General features: G+C 41.4%; 1 protein-coding gene across 15 annotated transcripts in view; it reads left to right on the top strand.

The window, feature by feature from the left end:
• Window positions 1-1,205: 1,205 nt before the first annotated feature.
• TMCC1 (transmembrane and coiled-coil domain family 1) overlaps window positions 1,206-25,240 on the top strand; it is a 244,635-nt gene continuing 220,600 nt past the window's right edge. For 4 of the 15 annotated variants that reach the window (XM_063662659.1, XM_063662650.1, XM_063662647.1 and 1 more), the window contains exons 1-3: window positions 1,315-1,421; window positions 3,981-4,061; window positions 14,243-14,493. The gene's annotated coding sequence lies outside the window, so the exon portion shown is untranslated. Of the gene's footprint in view, window positions 1,734-3,980; window positions 4,062-14,239; window positions 14,494-18,669; window positions 18,751-19,119; window positions 19,231-25,240 lie in introns of all 15 variants that reach the window. The other 11 variants (XM_063662656.1, XM_063662655.1, XM_063662649.1 and 8 more) reach the window with 10 other exon arrangements.

Genomic DNA, 25,240 nt, shown 5'->3' with positions numbered 1-25,240 from the left:
GCACTCAGATTAAAGTCCCAAATCCGGCTGAGTGTGGTGGCTCACGCCTGTAATCCCAGCACTTTGGGAGGCCGAGGCAGGCGGATCACAAGGTCAGGAGTTCCAGACCAACCTGGCCAAGATGGCGAAACCCCGTCTCTACTAAAAATACAAAAATTAGCCAGGCGTGGTGGCGTGCGCTGGTAGTCCAGCTACTCGGGAGGCTGAGACAGGAGAATCGCTTGAACCCAGGAGGCGGAGGTTGCAGTGAGCTGAGATCGAGCCATTGCACTCCAGCCTGGGTGACCTGGGTGACAGAGTGAGACTCTGTCTCAATAAATAAATAAATAGGTCCCCAATCCTCTCCTGTTCTTGCCTACCTCTTCCCACACTCGCAGTCTACTCCACATTCAATGTTCTTTAGCGCTCCCCAATCTGGCCATGCCAAGACCTCACCCCTTGGAGCAACTAACTCCTCCCAACTCAATTCCTCAGATTCTACCCTCTTCATCCTCAACTAAATCAATTCCCCCATAAAGATTCTCTTAGTACCATATACCTCTCAGAAGATTTTTACTAATTGAAAACTTAATTTTGTCTGATTCTCCCATGAATGTTTTCCTTCTCCACCAGATCTCAAACTTCATGAGGCCAGGGACTCCGTTGACCCCATATGGTACTCCCAGCTCCTTGAACACGGAAGAAGCCTCATTACATAAGTAATAAAAATAAAATAAATTAGGAAAATGGGAATTATAAAGGGATGGGCTGGTGGCTGCTTACGATCCCTTCAGTGGCAATACCTGGTGAAAATAATGAGCCTCTGCCCTTTTCCAAGCAGCCTGCTAGGTGGAATGAAGGAAGGCCTTGCGACTCAAATAGGGAGAACAAACGTGTGATCCAGAGCGGCGGGCAGAAATCCGACGAAACCCCATATTACTCAGGGGCGTTGCTCCTAGGGCGAGGGTGGCTCGGTTCCTAGAGCTTTTTGACAGGAGGAGCTCACCTGGAGCAACTCAGCACTACCTGCAGCGGCGCAGCTCAACCAGCCCAGAGACCGCGTGGGTAGGCGGGCTAGGGGGCGGGGCCACGCCTTCCAGGGCCCATCCCCGCCCCCTGCGGCGTGCGCGCGCCCGTCCGCCCGCTCCCTTGCGCGTGCGCCGCCGGCCGGGGGCGGAGGTTGTGGGCGGTGGCGGCTGTGGCGGGGGCGCGCGCGCTCTCGCTCCCTCGCGCCGGTTCGCGCTCCCGCGCCGGGGCTGAGGCGGCGGCGGCGGTGGCGGTGACTGAGGCGGCGGCGGCTGAGGCGGCGCGGGGGGAGGGTCGGGAGGGGGGGGTGGTTGTGGGGGATGGACCAGGTGCGGCGGCCGCAGTGGAAGGAGCAGGCGCTTGAGCTCGAGCGACGGCGCTGGCGGAGACGCCGGCTGCTCCTCCCCTCCCCGCCGGTGAGTGAGCGCCCCCGCCCCGGACGCTGGCGGCGGTCGCGGCCCCCTCACGGCCCTCCGCGGTGGGTGGGGACAGTAGTGAGGGAGCGTGGCCCGGCGGCGCAGCGGACGCGGGCCTGGCCTCCCGCTCGCGGCCTGTCGGGGCTGGGACCTGCCGTCGCCCCCATTCGAGGTTGAAGCCCCGGGCCTAGGACTCGACCCCCAGCATCCCATGGGGCCTCTTTCCTTTCCCGGCTCATTCCGCTGTCATTTTGACCTGGGGTTCCCCTCCAGCCCCTCGCCTCCTTCCCTTCCCAGCATCCCAGGGCCGAGGTGAGGGAGGGGCGTGTGAGAAGTCGGGCCGAGGCCCGAGGGACTGTTTAAGAGCCGGTTCCCGTCGGGATCTGGGGTTTTAGGAGCCTTCTGGCGTCCCAGAAGTTAGCCACCAGGACTCATCCATTTCCACCTGAAACCCAGTTTTGCACCTTTTGTTTTGATTTTGAACTGTCTTTCGAGGGGAGGAGGGAGCCCGGCGTACTGGGGAGAATACGTGGTGGGAGGTGGGATGTGAGAAGGAGCTGGCTGGGCTTGGCCTCAGGATGCCCCCTGTTAACCCCTGTAGGATAGGGGAAAGAGGTGCAGCGAGTTGCACCTTCCCTAAAGGGCCAGAGATTCGTTTGTAGCTTGCGAATCTGTGCTTTTTCAGCCTCGGTAAAGGGGTATCATTCGTGGTTGGTTTGGTTCGTCCCTTAACAACATTCTTGGTGAGGAATCCCCAGGTGAATCTGCCGCGGAGTGAAACAGCCCACTTGAGCTGTTGGCTACCCCCGGCCCCCCCAACGCCCGTTGGCTTTTGTGACACGTTACACGTTAGTGTTGGTAGAGCCTAGCCGTCAGAGGTACCTGTACCATAAGCATCTCTATAAAAAGTGTGAATTCCTAAATTAGCTTATTCTGTTCTTAAAAAAAAAAAAATCCTGGGCTTAAATATCAGATAGCTGCTTTAAAATAAAACAGAACTTTGATTTGTTCCAGGAGGTAGATACATTTTTTTTCTCTGTATATTAGGAGATTGAAACTCAAATTGTGAGTAGGTGGTAGTTTTACTAGTGTCATGTGACAAAACGATGCTTATAGATGGGATTTTAACTTAACAATAACCTTGTCCTCTACCAACAGAGTTGGCTTGTATTTTTTTGCAATCACACACCCACTCTCTGGCTAGTGTAGAAAGATTAAAAAGCTGCTTCTGGTCTGTGGGTGGTAACCTTTTAATTTCAAGAGTTTTGAGCTGCTTATAGATTGCTGATCAGCAGCATAGGAAAATTTTAGACGTTAAAAATTCATTAGCATGTGATGTAGATCTGTTATAATTATGAGCATTGATTAAGATTTGGTATGGTGTAGGTGCTGTGTACTGTGTATAAGAATGAGATTTCTCAGAGCATTTGCATCTTAAGATAAACAGAAGCACAGACCGCTGACAGTGTTGTGACACCTTGCAATAGGACTCTTTTATGAGCACAAAAGACCTGTAGTCTACAATTTGATGAAGAACCCCAGTGCCCTAGACTAGTTGGTGACCAACCACCATTACTTTAAACTGGTCCTTCTTGATAGTAGAATATTTCCCCTTTTCTGCAAGACTGCTTATGCCTCTCATAAATGTACAGAACATATAATGGCTCAGGGCTTAGGTTTAAGCTCCTCGGAGTGGCATTTATGGATCATTCATTAATTCATCAAATATTTATTGAGCCCTTACTTTGTTCCAGGATGTTTTCTAAGTACTGGGCTACATTGTTGGGACAAAACAGACAAGGCCTCTTCCCTAATTAAGCTTTATTCTGTATGTATGGGAATGAGGAATATACAACAAACAAGCAAATAGGATCATTTCAGATAATAATATAAATCAGTGGTTAGTAAGCTTTTTTTGGTAAAGGACCAGAAAGTACAGTACATAACAGAGTTTTGGGGCCATGTGATCTCTTTTTGCAACTACTCTATTCTGTTTTAGTACAAAAGCAGCCACAGACGGTACATGAACAAACATGTTTATGTTCCAGTTAAACTTGGGACACTGAAATTTGAATTTCATAAAATTTTCACATGTCACAGAATATTAATGAGTTTTTAAAAATATTTTCTCCTGGCCGTTTAAAAATGTAAAACCATTCTTAACCATATAAAACGGGGCAAGGTGGATTTGGCCTATAGATTATAGTCTGGCCTTTTATAGAAAACGTTTGCTGACCCCTAATACGAATTATGAAGAAAATAAAACAAGGTGATGTTACAAGTGAATGACTGAAAGGTGGGTGGAGGGTTAGTTAGTGAGAGGAGGCCTCATTAAGGAGAAGGTATTTGAGTTGTGACCTGAAAAATGGTGGCGCCTTCCTGGTAAATGAAACAGTGAGTGCAAAGGTCTGCAGGTGCAGATGAGTTGCTCTTGTTTTCCAGTGTTGAACTTCCCCACATAACATGTCATTCTTACATTTTATGTAAGTACGTTTTATGTCTTTGTTAGAATGTTGTTCTTCATGTAATAGGATGGTACCTTTCCATCTCCTTTTCCAGTACCCATGGAGTAAGACTGCAGTGGAGTTGCACCTCATCCCAGGGTTAGGTCCTCAAGTTAGTGCATGAGGCAAAAATCACGTAAGATGAAAACTCTTCTTGAAAATTCCATAAATTGCTCAAAAAGTATGGTCTGCATGTTTTTGTATATACAGTTGTATAAAATTCTTACAAATATGAAAGGCTGAGAGCCACAGAGCTTGACTGAGGGAAAGAGCAAGAGGAAATAAATTGTTATATAGGTATCTGGGCCTTCAGACTATTTGGCTTTTTAAAACTGCTGTGGAGTCCCTATCAGAGAGTGGGGGATGGTATAGAATTTTGATATGTTCCTGTTTCCATGCGGGGTTTAATTCTATTTTTATGTTAAGCCTCTATTACATTAATACACGCTCATAGATGTGTTGTGAATATTAAACAAGATAATGTATTTGAAAGAGCCGGGCACTTAAGATAGTCAGTAAACATTTGCAGAATTAGAATCTGATTTTTACTTCTTTGGGCTCACATACATACTGTCCTTTGAAAAGTTGTAGAGAACTTAGCCACCTGCTTCCTGTCTTTCCATATTGGCATTTCCTGTTGTGGCTCCACTGAACAGCTGTCACTCTCTTTGTCCTTGAGCATTGGTCACATTTTGCCAGAGGTTGGCTTGTAAGTTAAATGGGTATAGATGTAACTCTGTTAGTTCTGCCACATGACCCTTAAAGTGTTTGAGCACTGCTATTATGTCTCCTATTTAAGTCTTCACTTTTCAGAGCTAAATGTTTTTATTTTTCCTTTTTTTTTTAAAGATATTATGGAGAGAGATGGGGTCTCATATGTTGCTTAGGCAAACTCCTGGCCTCAAGTGATCCTCCTTGCCTTGGCCTCCAAAAGTGCTGGGTTTATAAGCATGAGCCACCATGCCCCAGCCATTTTAATTTCTGTTAGCTTTTTCTTATTTCTTCACCCTTCTGATTGTTCTTCTTGTAAGTGAGCTTAGTTTATTCTTTTTTTTTTTTTTTTAACTTTGCTACTCTGAAGTACATTTTAAGGTACAAATTCAAGTTTTATCTCCTTGACCAAATCTTTGCTGATAATTCTAGACCTTCTTTATATTCTTAATATACTTTTATCTTTACTCTTCAATTTAATTTTTTCTTATTTTTGTATTTTATACTAGTTTCATGAGCATTTGTCTTTACTCTGCGACAACAAGCTTCTTGAAGGCAAAGACCGTATTTTAAGTATCTTTTGTGTCCTAGATGCACTGAGTAAAATTCCAGGGATGCCGTTGATGATAAATTTGTTATAATTTTTAAAAATAGACTTTAAAATTTAGATTTACAGAAACATTGCGAAGATAGTGCAGAGTTCCTGCCTATCCTACACTGTTTCCCATATTATTAACGTCTTACATTCCTGTGATCATTTGTCAGTATTAATAAACCAGTATTGATACATTATCACAGAGACCATACTTTGTCAAGTTTCCACAGGTTTTTTCCTTAATGTTCTTTCACTATCCCAGGAGCCCATCCACAATACCACATTACATTTAGTAATTATGTCTCCTTAGCTCCTCTTGGTTGTGACAATTTCTCAGACTTTCCCTGTGTTGGCAGTTTTGAAGATTACTGGTCAGGTTTTGTTTGTTTTTTTGAGACAGGATCTCCCTCTGTCACCAAGACTGGAGTGCAGTGGAACGATCTCATCCACTGTAGCCTCAACACTCTGGGGTCAAGTGATCCTCTGACCTCAATGTCCGGCGTAGCTGGGCCCAGAGATGTGTGCCATCATGCTCTGCTAAGTTTTGTACTTTTTGTAGAGGTGGGGTTTCACCATGGTGCCCAGGCTGGTCTCGAACTCCTAGAACCAAGCAATCTGTCCTCCTCAGCTTCCTAAAGTGCTGGGATTACAGGCGTGAGCCACTGTGCCCAGCCGTGGTCAGGTATTTTTATAGAACATTCTTTGGGATTTATCTGATGTTTTTATTGTGGTTAGGCCAAGAATGTAATATGCTTTTGGAAGGAAGACCACATGGCTAAAGTGTCATTCTCATCACATATTAGGGATGTATACTATCAGTATGACTTATCAGTGTTGATGTTAACCCTGCTCATCTGGCTTGAGGCAGAGTTTGTTTTCTGCAAAGTTACTCTTTCCTCCTCTCTTTCCTGCTGTACTCTGGAAAATCGTCACTATGTGCAGCCCACACTTAGTGGTGATGAGTTATGTTCTGCCTCCTTAAGGGTGGTGTATCTACTTAAATTTCATTGCTAAATTATTTCAGCTTTGGCCATTGGGAGCTCTTTAAGTTGGCTCCTGTATCCTTTCTCTTTGACATATTTCCATCATTGTGTGTGTACTTTCTTACTTTCTGGCAACATAAGATGCTCTAAGGTTCATCTTGTATATTTTCTGCTCCAGTCCTGTAATCAGTCATTTCTCAAGGAGCCCTGGTACCTTTTATTGAAGAATGGTGTTACAAACCAAGATCTGGGTGACAGATGTGCTTGTTGGTACTGAAGTGTTGTTGCTTCTAGGCCCTCTCAAGTGATGGAGGAAGGAGATATATGTGTACATATTAACCTGTGTATATACACATATCTATATATGTTTCTATATGTAACTGTGTCTTTATTAAGCTAAACATGACTTCATGATGTCTCCAACTCTAATTCATTACCACATGTATCATTCTAACCTTACCTTGCTTATATGTAACCTCCTGCTTCACCAGTGAAAAACCTGCCTCCCACCATCTGCCAGAATTAATTATTCCATTCCAGCATACACGTATAGTGGTTTCAGAACTGTTAATCTGTATACCTGTGGGAAACTAGTTTATCAACTAGAGACTTACAGATAGTTCTTTTTGCCTTTAGTTTTATAGACAGCACTCATTTCTATTGTTTTTTTAGGTCAGCAGCTTTCCCTACTTACTTCCTGAAGTCGTCTCGTATATTTGTAATATATTTAGATTTTGTCACATTCTGCATTTTTTGCTGAGCTACCTTTATCTCCTAATTATTTAAGAATTCGCACATATTAAAGTTTATTCTTTGTGATATAAATTTCTATGGGTTTCGACAGACTTCTAGTATTTTATGTTTAACATTACAGTATCATACAGATTAGTTCCACAGCTCTAGAAAGTTTGTCTCTCACCGATTTACTTCCCTCACACCAGCCTCTGGCAACCTCACTGATCTTTTAACTGTCTCTATAGTTTTGCCTTTTTTAGAATGTCAATATATTATATTTTAAAAAGTGTTTTTGAGTGGTCTTTTTTTTTTAATGCTCACAGTATTTTGTTAAGGAGTGGGAGATACAGGTACAAGATAAATAACATTTAGAAGTTTTGTTTTGTTTTGTTTTGTTTTGTTTTGTTTTTGAGAGATGGAGTCTTGCTCTGTCGCCAGGTTGGAGTGCAGTGGCGCGATCTTGGCTCACTGCAGCCTCTGCCTCCCGGGTTCAAGTGATTCTTCTGCCTCAGCCTCCTGAGTAGCTGGGACTACAGGCGCGTGCCACCATGCCCAGCTAATTTTTGTATTTTTAATGGAGATGGGATTTCCGCATGTTGGCCAGAGTGGTCTCAGTCTCTTGACCTCATGATCCGCCCTCCTTGGCCTCCCAAAGTGCTGGGATTACAGGCGTGAGCCAGTGCGCCTAGCCCGGTATTTTTTTTTTCTTGAGGTAAAATTCCTATAAAATACAGTTTATGATTTGAAATATGTAGTTAACCATTTTAAATCTGCAGTTAAGTGGCTTTTAGTTCATTCACAGTGTAACATGTGCAACCACCACCGCTGTCAAACTCTAGAACATTTTCATCACCCCAAAAAGAAACCCCATACCTATTAAGCAGTCCCTCTCTTTGTTCCCTGGCAACCACAGACTGATTTTTGTCCTATGGGTTTGCCTATTCTAAACATGTCACATAAATGGAATCATATAATACCTGGCCTTTTGGGGAGTTTTTTTTGTTTATTTTATTTTATTTGAGACGGAGTCTCACTCTGTCTCCCAGGCTGGAGTGCAGTGGTTTGATCTCGGCTCACTGCAACCCCCGCCTCCCGGGTTCCAGGGATTCTCCCGCCTCAGCCTCTCAAGTAGCTGGGATTACAGGTGCACACACCACACCTGGCTAATTTTTTTTTTTTTTTTTGTAGAAACGGTTTCACCATGTTGGCCAGGCTGGTCTTGAACTCCTCACCTCAAGTGATCAGTCCGCCCCAGCCTCCCAAAGTGCTGGGATTACAGGTGTGAGCCATTGCACCCGGCTTGCCCTTTTGTTTTTAGCTTCTTTCACTTTACAGTGTTTTTTTTCATCCATGTTGTAGCAAGTATCAGTACTTCATTCCTTTCTTATGGCATAGTAATATTCCATTATATGGATACACCACATTTTGTGTACCTGTTCGTCAGGAGGCTGTTCTGAATAATGCTGCTTTTTTGCTATTACGAATAATGCTGCCTTGAATATTCTTATATAAGCTTTTGTTTGAACATACATTTTCAATTCTCTTGAGTATGTAACCACTGTATTTCTTTTGATAAGTTTATTATCATATAAAGTAGAAAGTTATCCAATGGCTTGACTTTGGATAAAGTGCTGAAAGAATGCTACTTTCTCCTGGAATATGGTATTCCTTAGTGAATACTGAAATCACATAATTTTCTTGTTGTCTTTATAGAATAAAGAATTTTGGTCCAGACAGGGTAACAGTAGGTAGCCTTCCTCTAGAATTCTGTCAGAAGAACATCCTGAGTTATGTGAACCATTCAGTTATCTGTCTGAGAGCAGCAAGTGGTCTCTCACTGTGCAGTTGGGCTATGAGGTCTGCTCGTGGTCTCAAGCAGTCTCCGAGTGTATGAATTGCATTTAACATTATGTATTCAAGCCAGGCACAGTGGCTCACGCCTGTAATCCCAGCACTTTGGGAGGCTGAGATGGGTGGATCACGAGGTCAAGAGATCGAGACCATCCTGGCCAACACAGTGAAACCCTGTCTCTACTAAAAATACAAAAATTAGCCGGGCGTGGTGGTGGGCGCCTGTAATCCCAGCTACTCGGGAGGCTGAGGCAAGAGAATCGCTTGAACCCAGGAGGCGGAGGTTGCAGTGAGCCGAGATTGCGCCACTGCACTCCAGCCTGGTGACAGAGTGAGACTCTGTCTCAAAAAACAAACAAAAAAGCCTGTTATGTATTCAGAGGGATAGTAGGCAGGATTCCCATTCTGTAATCTATTTGGTATCAGTGATGTTACAGAGATTTTATCCTGACTAACCACATTTCCTCACGTTTGAACTATAATAGAATAGCATCAAATATTGTTTTCCTTTTTTCTGTTTTTTGAGATGAAGTCTCTCTGTCTCGCCCAAGCTGGAGTAGCTGGGATTACAGGCACTTGCCATCATGCCTGGCTAATTTTTGTGTTTTTGTAGAGACAGGATTTCACCATGTTGGCCAGGCCAGTCTTGAACTCCTGACCTCAGGTGATCCTTTTTCTACTTCAACACCTGACCCCAAAGCTTTGTTTTACAGCGATTGCTTTGACACCTTTGCTTTGACAAATTCATTTTCCTCAGGAAGACTTGGCAAAATATTTCTTCTTTTGCCAGTTTGGGGCAACCTAACCAATTCATTGAAACCTATTGTTGTTTTTCAGATTTCTTGAAAACAAAGAACATTCTTTGCTGTAGCTTATTTATTTACTTATTTATGTAGAAACAGGGTCTCTTTTGTTGCCCAGGCTGGAGTGCAGTGGTGCAATCAAAGCTCACTGCAGCCTGGACCTCCCGGGTTCAAGCGATCCTCCTGCCTCAGCTCCCCGAGTAGCTGGGACTACAGGTGTGTCCCACCGTCTCTGGCTAATTTTTGCATTTTTTGTAGAGGTGGGGTTTCGCCATGTTGCCCGGGCTGGTTTTGAATCCTGCGCTCAAGCAACCTGCCTGCCTCAGCCTCCCAAAGTGCTGGGATTACAGGTATGAGCCACTAAACCCTGCCTGCTGTAGCTCATTTGTAAATGACTTGAGTTCCATTGAGACAGTGAAAAAAATTGATAAATTATATATTGACCACCATTTTTTTTATCTCAAAGAATTTCTCTGTAGGCAAGCCCTTCAAAGATTTTGAAAACCACTGTTTATGTAGTAGAATACTAAGCTGGAAACAAGGAGATTTTAGTTTTAATTTTATTTCTTCCAAAGACTCTGTTATCAGACAAATAGCTTGTACTTTAGAGCTTCATTTTATAAAGAAGAAATAATACTGACTGTGATTTATAGGAAAGTGTGATGGGAACTGAGTTCTAATCAGGGTACTTTGAAGTTTGTGGAAGACAAGCATGTTGGAAGATATGTATAAATTCTTTTTTTATTTTATTTTGTAGAAATGGGGTTGCACTATGTTGCCCAGGCTGGTCTCCAATTCCTGGGCTCAAGCGATCCTCCCGTCTCAGCCTCCCAAAGTACTGGGATTACAGGTGTGAGCCACCACGCCCAGCCTGAAAATTCTTGATATTGCTTTTTTCTTTATTTTAATAATGTAAATGATTCTGCTCATACTATTATAAAAGTCTTTGTCCAGTATGCATGTATATTTTGTTTATTCATATATTTTACCTTTTTTTTGGTGCTCTTTGTTCTTTTGTATAGTTCTAGATTTCTGTGTGGTATGATTTTCCTTCTGATTGAAGGATTTCTAATGTTTCTTGTAGTGCACATTTGCTGACAATGAATCCTTTTAGTATTTGGACATCTGAAGACTTTAATTTGTTTTTAGTTTTCGAAACTATTTTCACAGGATATGTAATTACTGTTGACGTTTTCTTTATGATGCTGTTTCACCATCTTCTGGCCTGCATTGTATCCAATGAGAAATCTGCTTTCATTGGGTTTATTTTTCTGTATGTAATGTGTGTTTGTTTCCTTCTGGCTGCTTTTATTTTTCTTTCAAAAAATATATTTTTTCTTTTTTTAATTTAATTTTTTTATTTCTAAAATAAGATAAAATAGAGGTGAGATTTCACCATGTTGTTTCACCATGTTGGTGAAATCATGTTGGCCAGGCTCGTCTTGAACTCCTGGCCTCAAGTGATTGATCCGTCTTGGCTTCCCAAAGTGTTGGGATTACAAGTGTGAGCCACTGCTCCCAGCCCAAAAAATATATTTTTTTTATTGTGGTAAAATACATATAATTAAAAATTTACCATTTTAACCATTTTTTGTTTGTGTTTTTGAGACAGCGTCTCACTCTGTCACCCAGGCTGGAGTGCAGTGGTGTGAACATGGATTACTGCAGCCTTGACCTCCTAGGTTCAAGTGATCCCACCACTTTAGCCTCCTGAATAGCTGGGACCACAGGTGCCTGTCACCATTCCTGGCAAATTTTTACAATTTTTTGTAGAAACGGGGCCTCACCATGTTGCCCAGACTGATCTCGAACTCCTGGGCTCAAATAATCCTCCCATGTTGGTCTCCCAAAGTGTTGGGATTACAGGCATGAGTCAACACACCTGGCCCATTTTAACCTTATCGATTGATCGATTGTCTCGCTGTGTCACCCAGGGTAGAGTGCAGTGGTGCGATCTCAGCTCACTGCAACCTCCGCCTTCCTGGTTCAAGTGATTCTCCTGCCTCAGCCTCCCAAGTAGCTGGGATTACAGGCATGTGCCACCATGCCTGGCTAATTTTTTTTGTGTGTGTGTGTTTTTAGTAGAGGCAGGGTTTCACCACGTTGGCCAGGCTGGTCTCGAACTCCTGACCTCAGGTGATCCGCCCACCTTGGCCTGCCAAGGTGCTGGGATTACAGGCGTAAGCCACCACGCCTGGCTGATTTTAACCATTTTTAAGTGTGGTGTTCAGTAATGTTAAATACATTCATAATGTTGTGCAACCATCACTATCATCCATTTCCATTACTCCTTTCATCTTGCAAACTGAAAGCCTTTTAAACATTAACTCCCCAGACCCCCTCCTCTGGCCTCTGGAAGCCACTATTCTACTGTCTTTGAATTTGACTACCCTAGGTACCTCATATAAGTGGAATCATACAGTACTTGTCTTTTTGTGACTGTCTCCTGTCACTTAATATAATGTCCTGAAGGTTCATCCATGTTGTAGTATTTTTCAGAATGTTCTTCCTTTTTAAGACTGCATAGTATTCCATTGTATATGATATACCACCTTTTGCTTATCCATGCATCTGTTCATGGACATATGACACTTGAGTTGCTTCCACTTTTTGGCTATCATGAATAATGCTGCTGTGAACATGACTCTCCAGATATCTCTTACAGACCCCACTTTAAATCTTTTTTGCTATAAACCCAGAAATGGAATTGCTGGATCATATGGTAATTCTATTTTTCATTTTTTTAGGACTTCCATACTGTTTTCCCCAATGGCTGTACCATCGTACATTCCTATCAGCAGTGCACAAGGGTTCCACTTTCTCCATATCCTTGCCAGCACTTGTTATTTCTGTTTTTTTTTTTTTTTTAATCATAGCTATCCTAATGGGTATGAGTGGTATCTGATTGTAGTTTTGATTTGCATTTCCCTAATGATTTGTGATATTGAGCATCTTTTTATGTGTTTAACAGCCATTCATATATCTCCTTCGGAGACATATCCTTTGCCCATTTTTATCAGGTTGATTTTGTTTTGAGTTTTAAGAGTTCTCTGTATATTCTGGATGATAGATGATCTGTAAATATTTTCTCTCGTTCCAATTCCTCTGGCTCCTTTTAAGATTTTTCTTTGTGTCTGGTTTCAAGGAATTTGATTTTATTGTGCCCTGGTGGAGTATAAGCTTTCTTTTGAGTTTTTTGCTCTTGTTGTTAAGCTTTTTGAGTTTGTGGGTTTATACTTTTCATCAGATTTGGAACATTTTTGGCTGTTATTTCTCCAAATAGTCACACATCACTCCTTGGATTCCAGTTACATATATATTATTAGGTTCTTGAAGTTGTCCCATACCTTACTGATGCTCTGCTCTTTTTCTTTGGTCTTATATTTTGGGTTTCATTTTGGATAGTTTTTATTGCTGTGTCTTTACATTCACTCATCTTTCCTTCTGCTGTGTCTTGACTGCTGCTAGTTCCATCCAATGTATTTCATTTTATATATTCTATAATTTGTGGTTTGATAGAAATGCAGTGATGTAGCAGGTATTAATAAATACTGCCTTAATTTGTTGCCAAAATATAACAGATTTCTTGTTCTGTATGTTAGCTAAAAAGGTATGCAAACCACCCTGTATGTCATATTAACATTTATGTCCCTTCGTTTTCATGTTAACTTTTAGTTTCTCTGCCAAAACCTACATATTTTTTTTTAATATGATTATTCTACATTTTCTGCTCAGAGTGGACATCTGCATTAGTAGTTCTACAATATTTGTTTTATAAGTTGCCAGAATGGTTGCTCTGTTTGGCAGACTGCAGATAAATATTTATCTGTGATTCGTTGTGTGATATGACCATGATTTTGCTACAAAAAACTTGAAATAGATTTTAATATTTTCTTTACTGTTATCAGAGAGAGAGCTGGATTACCTGCAGAAGTATACTTTTGCTTATTGCTGTCATTGATAACTCAGTGTCAGCTGGGCATGGTCACTGGTATTACCTCCATGTGATCACTTTTTGTTCACTGATGTTAATTTAAAAATTTTTAGGCTGGGCGCAGGTGGCTCACGCCTGTAATCCCAGCACTTTGGGAGGCCGAGGCAGGGGGATCATGAGGTCAGGAGATCAAGACCAGCCTGGCCAACATGGTGAAACCCAGTCTCTACTAAAAATACAAAAATTAGCCTGGCATGGTGGTAAGCGCCTGTTATCCAGCTACTTGGGAGGATGAGGCAGGAGAATTGTTTGAACCTGGGAGGTAGAGGTTGCAGTGAGCCAAGATTGCGCCATTGCACTCCAGCCTGGGCAACAAGAGCAAAACTCTGTCCCAAAAAAAAAAAAAAAATTTGCAGCCTGAGAACTGATATACTTCAGACCAGAAGTATTTCAAATTTTTTCAGATTTTGGAATATTTGTGTTATACTTATCAGTTGAGCATCCCTAGTTGGAAAGTCTGAACTCTGAAATGTTCCAGTGAGTGTTTCTTTTGAGCATCATGTTGGGACTCAAAAAGTTTTCAGATTTTGGGGCATTTTGGGTTTTGGCCTTTCAAAGTTGGGATGCTCAGCCTGTCATTGCTTGTCAGACAGTTATTTGCATTCAGTAGTTCTTTCTCCTTTTCTTGCTCCTCTGTCCCAGCAGGTATTAATCTCTGGAGAAGACACATCCACAGTTAGCACTTTCTTCAGATGCTGACGCTCGGTGAACAGTTGCCCTTGGTCACAAGATTTAGAAGACACAGTGTCCATCCTCCCAGACTGGATCTCTTTTTCATACGGATCTTCTGTTCCTATGTCTTTTTTAAAAATAACTTTTTGGGAAACCTTTTGGATTACAACTGTTCATCCTCACCTATGCAAAGAAAGGGAAGCTATTGCTGGGATTTTGAGGAGGTATGTCGTTTTTTCTTCTACTGCAAAATCACATCACTCAGGCACTCTGAACAGTATAAAATGATTATACTTTCCTCTCTATAACTCAGTTCTCATTCATTTACTTGTTCCATCTTCCTTTCTTCCATTTTCTGTTTTTTTCTGGCATCTGTAGCTCAACAAGAACTTTCTTAATGTATATAATGAAACAGCTGATTTCCTACATTCTTCCTGAATGTTATTAGACACGGGATTAGACTTACAAGTAACGGGGAGCAGCTTGAATTTTTTTCTTTTAAATTAAATTTTTATTTTTTATTTTTTATAATAGAGACAGAGTCTTGCTGTATTGCCCAGGCAGGTCTCAAACTCCTGGGCTCAAGTGATCCCCCACCTCAGCTTCCCAAAGTGCTGGGATTACAGGTGTGAGCCACCGTGCCCAGCTGTAGCTTGCATTCTTATTTCTCAAAGTGAAATTGTGACTTAGGTAAACTGAAATTGTTCTCATTCTGCATAGACCCTGGATGGTTTAGGAAAGCTTAGTAACCTTAGCATAATATTATGGCTGTATGATTTCATAGTCTGGTTCAGTTTCATTGGCAAGAGGAGGTGTGATATTGTAGAGTTTTGAACTAAAAATTGAGACTTCAGTCCCAGGTTTGACATTATTACTTCCATGCTTTGAGAGTTAAAGTATGTTTGTTTTCTCACCTTTAAAATGTGCTTATCATTACTTGCTTTACACAGCTCATGGGGTTATTGAGAATCAGATGAGAAAATTTGCATGAAAGATTTTTATCAATGTAAAGGATTGTTATTGCATTGTAGACAGTTATAGGTATATCTGTTGTTTTCACTCAAAGACTCAATTTTTCTTTCTGAAAACTTTTTTTTTTTTTAAGACAATGTCTTGTTCTGTTGCCCAGGCTGGAGTGCAAGGGTGCAGTCGTAGCTCACAGCAATCTCACATTCCTGGGCACGAACAGTCCCCTGCATCAGTGTCTCAAGTAGCTGGGACTGCAGGCATATGCCACTGTGATCAGCTAATATTTTTATTTTTTGTAGAGATGAGGGTCTCACTATGTTGCCCATGCTGGTCTCGAACTCTTGGGCTCAAGTGATCCTTCCACCTCGGCCTCCCAATATCCAGGGATTACAGGTGTGAGCCACCATGCCTGGCCTGAAATAAATAAGTAATGCATGAATGTCATTTTTAAATTTATGATGACAAATTATAAAGAGAAAAGTAAAAGGAAAGCAGGAATAGAATGTATGGGGTTGAGTGTTCACAGATGGCTTCACACAGAAGGTGACATTTGAGTAAGGGCTTGAAAGAGGTGAAGGAGTGAGCCATACACATATATGAGAAGAGCATTCTAGGCATAGTGAATCACAGTGTACATGTCCTGAGACAAAAGCTTGCCTGAGGAATGGTGAGGGTGGGTCATTATTTTGTGGTGCTTTATGGAAGTGCTTTTCAAACTTCAGTGTGCACATGAATTACCTTGGGGGTTCCTATTAAAATTTAGACTCTAATTTCATAGGTCTGGGGCAGGACCTAATTCTAATAAGCTCCCAGGTGCTGCTGCTGCTGCTGGTGGTCTTTGTAGGACTTCAGCGTTTACACTGAGCAAAATAGGAAGTCTTTGGAGCGTTTGGGCAGGGTGACATGATCTGATTTATATTTTGACATTTACATTTCTTTGGCTGCTGAGTAGATAGTGGTGGATTGGGCAAGGACAAACGCAGAAATACTAGTTTGGAGCCTATTACTGTAATCAAGGTGAGAGAAAATGTGGTTTGTGCTAGAGAGTAGCAGTGACTGTGGTAACACGTGATCTGATTCTGGATATATTTTTCAAGTAGAGTCAGCAGGTTTTGCCGATAGATTGGATATGTGCTGTGAAAGAAAGGAAAGAGTTTTGTATTGAGTTTCTGGAAGAATGCAATTGTCATTTATTGAGATGGAGAAGACTGAAAGAAAGAGGAACAAGTTTGCAGGAGAAGTAACAGAAGCTCAGTTTTAGACATAAATTAAAGATGCCTATTAAGACTTAGAGATGTTGGCCGGGCGCAGTGGCTCACACCTGTAATCCCAGTGCTTTGGGAGGCCAAGGCGGGCAGATCACCTGAGGTCAGGAGTTCAAGACCAGCCTGGCCAATGTCGTGAAACCCCGTCTCTACTAAAAAAAAAAGTAAAAAATTACCCAGGCATGGTGGCAGGCACCCGTAATCCCAGCTACTTGGGAGGCTGAGGCAGGAGAATCACTTGAACCTGGGAGGTAGAGGTTGCAGTGAGCCAAGATTGCGCCATTGCACTCCAGCCTGGGCTAAAAGAGCGAAACTCTGTCTCAAAAAATAAAAATAAAAAAATTTTAAAAAGCCAGGCGCGGTGGCTCACACCTGTAATCCCAGCACTTTGGGAGGCCGAGGCAGGCGGATCATGAGATCAGGAGATCAAGACCACCCTGGCTAACATGGTGAAACTGCATGTCTATTAAAAGTACAAAAAATTAGCTGGGCGTGGTGGCACATGCCTGTATTCCCAGCTACTCGGGAGGCTGAGGCAGGAGAATTGCTTGAACCTGGGAGGTGGAGGTTGCAATGAGCCAAGATTACACCACTGCACTCCAGCCTGGGTCACAGAGTGAGACTCTGTCTCAAAAAAAAAAAAAAAAAAAAGACTTAGGGATGTTGAGTAAACAGTTGGGTTTATGAATCTGGAATTCAGGAGAGAAGGATCTGCTGGACATATACCTCTGGGTATTATTAAAATAGATTATATTTAAATCCAGAAAGCTGGATGAGATCTCCAATTAAGTGAGTAGACATGGAAGTAAGAAGCAGTTGAAGAACTTAATTTCCAGAGTTTAGAGTTGGGGAAGATGAGAAGGAAACATCAAGGAAGACTTAGTAGCAATAGCTGGAGAGTTAAGATGAAAACTAGGTTAGAGGGTATCCTGGAGTCTAATGAGGAAAGTGTTTCAAGGAATAGGGAGTGATCAACTAACTGTGTCAAATACTACAATTGAGATGAGGGCTGAGAATTAACTATTTAACAATGTGGCAGTTATTGGTAACCTTGATAAAGAGTAGTTTTAGTGGAGCAGTTGGAGGTTAAAGACTGATTGGAGATGTTGTCTTTCCAAATGCAAAGCATTTCCTAAACCCTGATGAGACTGGGTACTCAGATAAAAATCTGTAACTCTGGGTATATGTTCTTGGCAGGAGAAGATTTAAGATATGTAAGTAATATTATTAACAACTGTCTTTATTAATTATTCATTTAAAGTAATATTGGAAAATTTACTTTGAGGAGATCTTCAGGGTTTATTTATTTATTTATTTATTTATTTTGAGACAGAGTCTTGCTCTATTGTCCAGGTGCAGTGGCACGATCTCGGCTCACTGCAAGCTCCGCCTCCCAGTTTCATACCGTTCTCCTGCCTCAGCCTCCCGAGTAGCTGGGACTACAGGCGCCTGCCACCACGTTCGGCTAATTTTTTTTTTGTATTTTTAGTAGAGACAGAGTTTCACCATGTTAGCCAGGATGGTCTCGATCTCTTGACCTTGTGATCCTCCCACCTCAGCCTCCCAAAGTGCTGGGATTACAGGCGTGAGCCACCGCACCCGGCCCTTCAGGGTGTTTTTTTTTTAAATTTTATTTATTTATTTTTCTGTAGAGATGAGGTCCGCATATGTCGCCCAGGCTGGTCTCAAACTCTTGGCTTCAAGCAGTCCTCCTGCCTCAGCCTTCTAAAATGCTGAGATTATAAGCATGAGCCACTGAACCTGGCTCCTTAATTTTTGATTCATGTCTTCAGGATTTTAAAAATTGTCCTTAGCAAGTATTATGAAAAAGAAAAAATGTAAGGATTGGCTAGGAGCTAATTGGCTGTCAGCTACTCTTCTTTCTTAGGTTATAGGGCTGAAAGACACTTTAAATATAGTCTTTGTTCTGTCAGTGGGGCTTGTGAGAACCTCTTCACACTTATATTTATTCTTTTTTGTTGTTGTTGAGCCAGGCATTAAACCTGGGTTCAAATCACTAGTGCTTACTTAAATCATTGTAAAGCAGTTAGCAGGTTGTGTTCAACATAGCAATTATCAAAAGAATGAATGTATAACTTTAAGGACCAATGATATTTTAAACTTTTTTTTTTTTTTTTGAGATGAAGTCTTGCTCTTGTTCCCCAGGCTGGAGTGCAATGGTGTGATTTCGGCTCACCGCAACCCCGTCTCCCAGGTTCAAGTGATTCTCCTGCCTCAGCCTCCCAGGTAGCTGGAATTACAGGCATGTGCCATCACACCCAGCTAATTTTTTGTATTTTTAATAGAGACGGGGTTTCTCCATGTTGGTCAGGCTGGTTTTGAACTCCCAGTCTCAGGTGATCCGCCCGCCTTGGCCTCCCAAAGTGCTGGGATTACAGGTGTGAGCCATGGCACCGGCCCTATTTATTATTCTTTGGTAAAAGTATCCAGTCTATGTAGCATACTCAGCCAGATGAGCTTATGTAAATAACCAAAGTGGGTGGGTGTGGTTAGACCTAACTTATTCTTGGCTTTTATGGAAGACCTCTTTTTCTTCATTTGTTTATTAAAAAAAAAATTTGTTGATTACTTTCATATTTGTTGGCCCTGTTGTAGGTGTTGGAGATACAGTGGATAAAAGTTTCTACCCTAACGGAGTTTATGTTTCAGTGGAAATGAAGTAACAGATGGGGGCCAAGACTTGTTAGTGATCTCACACTGGAATAGGTAATCTTTTTTGGGTGTGTTTGTGGTTTTTTTTTTTTTTTTTTTTTTTGAGATGGAGTCCTGCTCTGTCCCCTAGGCTGAAGTGCAGTGGTGCGATCTCGGCTCACCGCAACCTCTGCCTCCAGGGTTCAAGCAATTCTCCTGCCTCAGCCTCCCGAGTAGCTGGGATTACAGGTGCCGGCTACCTCACCCAGCTAATTCTTTTTCATATTTTTAGTAGAGACAGGATTTCGCCATGTTGGCCAGGCTGGTCTTGAACTCCTGACCTCAAGTGATCACCTGCCTCAGCCTCCCACAATGCTGGGATTACAGGTGTGAGCCACCGCACCTGGCCAATCTTTTTTTTTTTTTAAATAGCAATGGAATCTTGCTGTATTGCTTAGACTAGATGAACTACTGGGCTCAAGTGATCCGCCTACCTTAGATCCTGAGTAACTGCAACTACAGATGTGCCACCATGCCTGCTTCTAGTATTGGTCATCTTAATGCAGTGTGGGCATGTGGAAAACCCAAAGAAGGTTGTTATGAGCTGATTCTCCTTTCCAATTTTCCTTTCCAACAACTTAAGACAGTACTCAAATATTGTGGAGAATAAGGAAAACAGAGTTAAGCAATTATCTGACAGACTTTGATTATGAAGAGAAAGGTTCAAATATATGAAGTTTATTTTCTACTTTTCATTTTATTTTATTTATTTTTTTAGAGATAGGGTCTTGCTGTTGCTCAGCTAGAGTGCAGTGGTGCAATCATAGCTCTCTGCAACTTCAAACTGCTGGGCTCAAGCCATCCTCCCACCTCACCCTCCCAAGTATCTAGGACTACAGGTGTGCGCCACCATACCCAGCTAATTTTTGTATTTTTTGTAGAGATGGGGTCTTGCTATGTTGCCCAGGCTGGTCTCGAACTCGTAGTCTCAAGCAGTCATTCCACCTCAGCCTTGCAAAGTGTTGGGATTATGGACATGAGCCACTGCACCTGCCCTATATGTTTTATTTATTTATTTTGTTTTTTGCAGAGATAGGGTATTGCTATGTTGACAACGCTGGTCTTGAACTCCTGGGCTCAAGCAGTCCTCCCACCTCAGCCTCTCAAAGTGCTGGGATTACAGGTGCGAACCACTGCGCTCAGTTCTAGCAGCTATTTTTTAGATTCTTAGATGCCGTAAGTGGCAGCTTGTGGAATTGATTCCATAGTAAATTGAGTCAGAAGACATTTGAGAATCTATTATAGGCAAGGCATTATGCCAGGTACTGGTAGGCAAACAATAATTTTTAGGTACTTTGTAGAAATAACAGCTTTGAGTCACTTTGAGAATTCTCTTATGTGTAAAATGAGTCTAAAAGAAGTTTTTAACATTTTTATTTCAAACTCATTTTGAATAGGAATATGCAGATGTTGAAACCATAGAAATGAAAGTCTCACTTTAATCCCTGATTCCTGGTCCATCCTTCTCCTCCTTAGTAACAACCATTTTTACCTCTTTTTGTGTCTCCTTCCAGATATTTTATGTACATATGTGTGTATATATGTACATATATATTTATATTACCTTTAAAAAACTCAAATAGAGGTCTACTGTTCAAACAGTTCTATACCTTGCTTTTTTCCCTCATACAATATAGTTTGAGCATCCCAAATTTGAAAATCCAAAATCTGAAATCTTTTGGGTACCAACATAACACTCAAAGAAATGCTGCTTGGATTTGGGATGCTTGCCTGGTATGTATAATGCAAATATTTCAAAATGTGAAAAAATCTGAAATCTAAAACACTTCTGGTTCCAAGCATTTTGGACCAGGGATTAACCGTATGCTACTTATAGCCCATGTCATTCAAAAACAGTATTTTTAAACTTATTTTTTATTTTTATTTTTTAGAGACATGGTGTCACTCTGTCACCTATGCTGGAGTGTAGTGGTGCGTGTGATCGTAGCTAACTGCAGCCTTGACCTTCTGGGCTCAAGGGATCCTCTTGCCTTAGCCTCCCGAGTAGCTGGGACTACAGGCGTGCACCACCACGCCTGGGTAGTTTAAAAAATTTTTCGAGACAGGGTCTTGCTATGTTGCCCAGGTTGATCTCAGACTCCTGGCCTTAAGCAGTCCTCCCATTTCTGCCTCCCAAAGTGCTGGGATTATGGGTGTGAGTCATCACACCTGGCCAACTTGTGTCAGTTTTTTTTTTTTCCAGCTGCATAGTGTTTCATGTTATGTATTTCCTGTGATTTTTTTTCTTTTGGGTTTTTCATATGTCCACACTGCATTAAGACAACCAGTGTTAGTCTTGAGACCACTAACAAGTCTAATCCCCAATCTGTGTCATTTCCACTAGAATTAAAGCTCCATTAATTTCCAAGGATAGGCTGGGCGCGGTGGCTCATGCCTGTTATCCCAGCACTTTGGGAGGCTGAGGTGGATGGATCACCTGAGATCAGGAGTTTGAGACCAGCCTGGCCAACATGGCAAAACCCCATCTCTACTAAAAATACAAAAATTAGCCAAGTGTGGTGGTTGGCGCCTGTAATCCCAGCTGCTCGGGAGGCTTGAACCCGGGAAGTGGAGGTTGCAGTGAGCCGAGATTGTGCCACGGCACTCCTGCCTGGGCAACAGAGCAAGACTCCGCATCTCAAAAAAAAAAAAAAAAAAATTCTGTGCGTAGACAAAATATATATCATTAGGATACATTCAGTTGTAAATAATGGAAATAATAATTTTAAAAACCCCAGGAAATCTAATAGTGACTTAAGCTGTAAAAATATTTTATTGTCTTATATAAACAGAAGCAACGAGAATAGGTAATTCAGCACTAGTTTGGTAGCTCAGCAATATTTAGGACCCACATTTTTCCCCTCACCTTTATTTTCCTCATTATGTTGGCTTTTCAGCCTCCCTGTGTCACTTTGTGGTTGCATCATGGCTGCCTCAGCTCCAACCAGCACAACCAACTGCATTCAAAAACAGGATATGGAGGGCAAAACATTTTTTTACTGGGAAGGTGCTGTCATTTTACATGGGAAGAAAAAAAATTCCCAGAAGTCTCCTAAACAGTGCTTCGTGAACTTTAGTGTGCATAGAATTACATAGGGAGCTTGTGAAAATACAATTCATATTGCATATTTGTGGGATCTACTTCCAGAGATTCTGAAATGCATAGGTTTGGAGTAGGGCCTGAGAATTTGTATATCTATTTAAGCTCCCATGTAATGCTGATGCTGTGGGGTCAGCAGACCATGCTTTTGAATGCACTTTCCTGTGTAATGTCTCATTACATTTCACTGGGAGTTATATTGCTGCCCGTCACTCCAAGTGTGTCTGGGAAAGAGAATATGATAGCCATATTGCCTGAAACCAATCATTACTATCTTGAACAAAATGTGAATTCTGGTTAATGAGGAAGAAGGGAGAAATGGCTATTGGAATAACAACTGTGGCTAGCACTTTCGCTGTTACAAATAATGCTGCACTGAATACTGCTGCTCTGAAGAAAAGGTAGATGTAATTAAATTTTTAACAGATATTTTCAAAATTTTCTCTATAAAGACCTTAGTTGGAATTATTTTACAATCAGCAGTCTATGAGAGTGCTTGTTTCTCCATTATCTTTACAACTTAGATGTGTTATCAAACATTTTGGTCTTTGCCAATCTGATAGGTAAAAAAAATGGTATCACTTCGTAGATTCATTTGCATTGCTCCCATGCATGAGGTTGAAGAACTTTTCATCTATATGAAAATCATGTATCTTTTTTTGTGAGCTGGCTGTCCATGTTAGACTTTGATTCTTTTTTCGTTGATTACGCATTTTTTCTTTTTCTTTTTTCAAATTTTAATTCCTGTTTAACAACATCATAACAGTTTTTTTTTCTTATGAATTTATAGGAGCCGTTTATGTAATGGAATTAGCTTGTTGTAATATGTGTTGCAAATTTATTTTCCCAGTTTGTTAGTCATTTGACTTGGTTTGCTTATTTTGATATAGAGCTTAGTTGTGGTTTCACGGGATTGTAAATTTGTAAATTCTGTTGCTAAGTTGTATGGATCGAGATCTCGAATAATGGTATAAGCATGCTTACCAAAAAATTTATAAATGATACTAAAACTGGGAGGTTTTATCTAATATGTTGCATCAAAGAAAATCAAGATGATTTAAATACGTATGAGGTATGAAAGTGTCGAGGTGGGTGTAATAGAAATGTAAGATCCTATTCTTTTTTTTTTTTTTTTTTTTGAGACAACGTCTCACTCTGTTGCCTAGGCCCAGGCTGGAGTGCGGTGGCCGTGATCTCTGCTCACTGCAACCTCCACTTCCTGAGTTCAAGCAATTCTCCTGCCTCAGCCTCCCAAGTAACTGGGATTACAGGCGCACGCCACAACAACTGGCTAAGTTTTGCATTTTTGGTAGAGATGGGGTTTTACTATGTTGGCAAGGCTGGTCTCGAACTCCTGACCTCAGGCTCTCCACCTGTCTTGGCCTTCCAAAGTGCTGGGATTACAGGTGTAAGCCACTGCGCCCAGGCAAGATCCTACTCTTAAACAGAAATTATCTGGCTCAAAAGTTTTGTTTTCATATGACAAGTCCCATAATCTAAGGTAAGTTGTATGATTTGGCTGTTAAAAAAAAGCTAACATTGGTGAACACTTACAGAGGTACAGTGCTAGATTAAAAGAAGTAACAGTCCCTTTGTTCTTGGACTGTCAGATTATATCTATGTTGTATCCATTCTTGGATGTTACATTTTAATAGGACAGGGATAATCTAAATTTTCTAGATGAATGAGACCAGAATAGTGAGAGCTTTAGCCACCATATCTGTTTTTTTTTTTTTTGAGATGGAGTCTCGCTCTGTCGCCCCCGCCCCACGGAGTGCAGTGGCACGATCTGGGCTCACTGCAACCTCCGCCTCCTGGGTTCACGCCATTCTCCTGCCTCAGCCTCCTGAGTAGCTGGGACTACAGGCGCCTGCCACCACGCCTGGCTAATTTTTTGTATTTTTAGTGGAGACAGGGTTTCACCATGTTAGCCAGGATGATCTCGATCTCCTGACCTCATGATTTGCCCGCTTGGCCTCCCAAAGTGCTGGGATTACAGGCGTGAGCTTCCATGCTGCCCAGCCTCATTAGCCACCATATCTAATGAAAAACAATTGAAGAATTAGGATTTTGCCACTGAAGATAATACTTGGAAATGTAACTATCCAAATATATTGAGAAGTTGTAAGATTTCCTGATTTCTAGTGACCGCTTTCCTCATTGCTGATATTGGTACTGAAGAGAAAGTAGTGTCTTGATGACTTTAGTTTCTTATTAACTGGAGGAGAAAAAAATGAAATGTTTGTCAGTCAGCAAGAGTATAATGCTGAAAAAGGCAGTTCTTAAAAAATGTGTAAAGTAGACAAGTAGAATACTAGATAGGTACATGTGATTTCTCTATATTTTATTTCTATTATTTGTGAGAATTTTTCAAGACTTGTCTTTCAAGAACATATTTTGAGGATGCTGTCCTCAAGGATTGTTAAAGTTTATAATTTTACACTACATGATAAAAAGTAAAGGTTGCTGTAATGTAGAAGTTGGCAGGGATTTATTTGTTAAAACTAGCTTTAGTTCGTAACTCTGCTACTTGCTGTGTATAGTGGGACATTTATGAGATTTAATTGTCTCTTCTGCTGTTGAGGACAGTATCTGCGTCTCAGAGTTTTGTACACTGTGAATAATTTATGCTGAGCTTAATGCCTGGCATGTAGATGGCATAAAATTAATGCCAGTTATTTTTAGTAGCAACTATTCTTGACAGCATTGCTTACATTTTTGGGTTTTCTATTTGTACATGTGCATCAAGGTAAGTTGGGAGGTTATATCAACAAATCCATTTGTATCATCAAGCTTTACAAATATATCCCAAGAATTATTACCTATGGGGGTTTTTCCATACCACACCTAATTCACCAATTCTTCAGTTCTCTGACACTGAGTGTTCAACAATTCCATTCAATTCTGACACTGTCTACCTGGAGT

The sequence above is a fragment of the Pongo pygmaeus genome, chromosome 2, assembly GCF_028885625.2.
Source record: "Pongo pygmaeus isolate AG05252 chromosome 2, NHGRI_mPonPyg2-v2.0_pri, whole genome shotgun sequence".
In the NCBI taxonomy this organism is placed as follows: Eukaryota; Metazoa; Chordata; class Mammalia; order Primates; family Hominidae; genus Pongo; species Pongo pygmaeus.
Note: the sequence above shows the minus strand (reverse complement) of the source record. Positions and strands in the feature narration are given on the sequence as shown.